The sequence below is a fragment of the Lactuca saligna genome, chromosome 4, assembly GCF_052625555.1.
Source record: "Lactuca saligna cultivar CGN05327 chromosome 4, ASM5262555v1, whole genome shotgun sequence".
NCBI lineage: Eukaryota > Viridiplantae > Streptophyta > Magnoliopsida > Asterales > Asteraceae > Lactuca > Lactuca saligna.
This window is the reverse complement of record NC_136420.1, coordinates 13,743,843-13,746,782: the sequence shown is the minus strand read 5'-3', so window position 1 is coordinate 13,746,782 and position 2,940 is coordinate 13,743,843. Positions and strand designations below refer to the sequence as shown.

The 2,940-nt window shown below is 35.4% G+C and overlaps 1 non-coding gene across 1 annotated transcript; it reads left to right on the top strand.

The window, feature by feature from the left end:
- Positions 1-233: 233 nt before the first annotated feature.
- Positions 234-340, top strand: LOC145044562 (small nucleolar RNA R71). Its single transcript, XR_013681512.1, has one exon. It is a non-coding gene; the product is annotated as a small nucleolar RNA R71 (small nucleolar RNA).
- The last annotated feature ends 2,600 nt before the right edge of the window (positions 341-2,940 follow it).

Genomic DNA, 2,940 nt, shown 5'->3' with positions numbered 1-2,940 from the left:
CAAGATTTTCCATTACCTTCTCTAGGTTCTTGTTTCGTCCTTCCATAATTACCTTGCCTCTTGAAATATCTTCTTTCGGGTTGTGGTATTCTTGTGAATGCTTGGCAAATTCTTTAATGAGAGCTTTGTTTGTTGATGGGTCCTTCTTCTTCATGGGTCCTTGGGAGTCTAAAAGTTACCTAGTGGTGATGTTGATACCATCATAGAAAATGGAAATCTCTTGTTGTGTGCTAAGGTTGTGTTGAGCGCAATTCCTTAGCATTCCCTTATATCTCTCCCAGGCTTCGTAAAAAGATTCACCATCGTTTTGTTCGATGTTTGCGATTTTCTTCTTGAGTTTTGCTATCTTCGAAGTAGGGTTGAATTTTTCAATGAATGCACTACGAAGATTGGTTTGGGTTGTGATCTTTTCAAGTGCAAGTGACTTTAACCAATCTTTAGCAACTTCTGTAAATGTCATTGGAAGCATCCTTAGTAGCACCGCATCTCATCAAACATTTGGAACATTAAAGTAGTTTGCAATGTCAAATACCTCATCAATGTGTCTAAAGGCATCTTCATGGTCCTTCCTTAAAAACGGAATTTCCTTGCGCATCGAGATGATATGTCCCTTGAGCTTAATGTTCGTCATGGAGGGAATTTCTAGTGGAACGAGACCCAACCTGTTGTCATTATGTACTCACCATTTGTACTCCTCGATCATCATTATTGTGATGTACGCCATCATGTTTCGGGTTCTCTTTTAACTTCGTCTTCTGAATCGCTCTCGATTTCTGTTTCTAGCTTGTACCTGATTCCTTTCTTGTCGGGAGCATTCTGGAAAGTTCTACCATGTCTGTTAGAAACTTGCTACTCGAATCGTTGATCTTTTTATCCTTTTTCTTTTGGAATGAAGATTATGGATCTTCAATTGGTGGTACAATTGGAAAATTTGATCCCCTGGTCATATATTACTCAAACAAACAAAAGAAAAAGGTAAAAATAGATTAAAACAAACTAAGCAAAAAACTGAAATCGAACAATGCCCACGTCGTGGCAATTACGTCTCCATGCCGTAGGAGTTGTTTACGCAAAAAAACAATGCAGAAAAGTAAATTTTGCAGTTTTTCCCCAGAAAAGTGATCGATTAACTAAAAGTAATTAAATTAAAACCAAAATAAGCCGCTACCCGACAACGGCGCAAAAAACTTGATGTGCACAAATCATACCTACCAATTTTAAATTTATAAAACTTGACTAACTAATGCACGTAAGCAGTGTACCTAGTCAGATTATATTATAGAAAAGTAAGTTGGGTGTCGAAAACTGAGAACATAATTCTAATTACTACTAATAATTAAACTAAGAAACAACTTTGATTAGGGTTTTTTTACTGATTTGGCAAGACCGGAAACATAAATCAATCAACTAATTAATCAATTATTAAAACTAAACGAGAAAAGAAAATGATTTTAAAGTCAGGTTTTAAAGATTACTTCCATTTAGTTCTAAATTCCCCCTCTCATATGGTTCATTTCTAGTGGATAAATTATATTGATTACCGATTCATTCAATTACTAGTTATCATGTTCTGATACCTAGTTTTACCAATTTACGAATTACCATGCAATGATTAAGCACAAGTTAGACACAAAATTGATATAAGCATGAATTGGACGATGAATGATAAGTCTTTGAATTACCTATGCTAGATCAAGACAAGTAAATTAAGCACAAATTTATGTTTAATTATGCTCTCTAACACAATCAAGGTAGATAACATTTATTTACCTAACTCTAGGTTTGTTCAATCACTAGATGTAATTATTTAATGTTCATAAACAACTAGATAACAAATTAATTCAAATAGAGTGCTCATCTACGACACAAAACTGTATAATAAGCAATATAAGCTAGAGCTTCAACATGCAAGGATTGTGATGTATCAATGCTAGTAAAACCAACATTGAAGATCCATAAATTTGAAATCAACACATAGGATACGGGTTCATTTTCACCACACAGAAGTATATGGTGATTAGCTCATGGTTAAAACAGAAACAAGCATAAAATCAAAGCTAACTAGACTAGACATGGTTAAAGCTAGCAAACCTCATGATTAATTGTTGTTCTTTTTCTGAGGTTATCTACATGAGTCAGCGAGAGGGTTTTGTACATGAGAAATGTCCTGACTAAATGTCTAAGTTCTAGAAGTCCATTTATAGATTGGAACAAACATCTTGCAGCTGGAATCTTTTCACATGAGAAAGTTAAAGTGTTTGGATTTTCTAGGAGTGAGGATGAGTACTGTGTGTATGTCAAAGCTAGCGGGAGTATAGTGAGTTTTCTAGTATTGTATGTTGATGAAATACTCCTTATAGGAAACAACATTCCAACCTTGCAAGAAGTGAAATCTTGGCTTGGAAAGTGTTTCACTATGAATGAATCTAGGGGAAGCATCCTATATTCTTGGGAAAAGGATTTACTAGGATAAAAACAAACTACTTATTGCTCTTATCTAAAGTACAAAATACTAAAACATTTTAGTATGGAGAATTCCTAGAAAGGAGATTTTCCCATCCATCATACTGTTAAGTTGAGTAAAACTCAAAGCCCCACTGATGAGGAAATAGTTGACATGAGTCGGGTCCCAGATGCTTCTGCTGTGGGTTCGATCATGTATGTTATGACATGTACTCACCCTCATGTGTCTTATGCTTTGAGCATGGTTAGTCGATTTCAAGGCTGTCTTGGTAGAGCTCATTGGACTTTAGTAAAGAGCATTAATGAGGATCTACAGAGGATAAATGACATGTTTCTATCCTTGGTGTTAGTGATACGTTAAGATTAAGTGGAAACAGTGATGCCAGCTTTCAGACAGATCAAGACAACTTTTGTTCTTAGTCTGGCTAGGTATTCTTGTTGAATGGTGGAGCAGTGACATGGAAAAGTTCCAAGTAG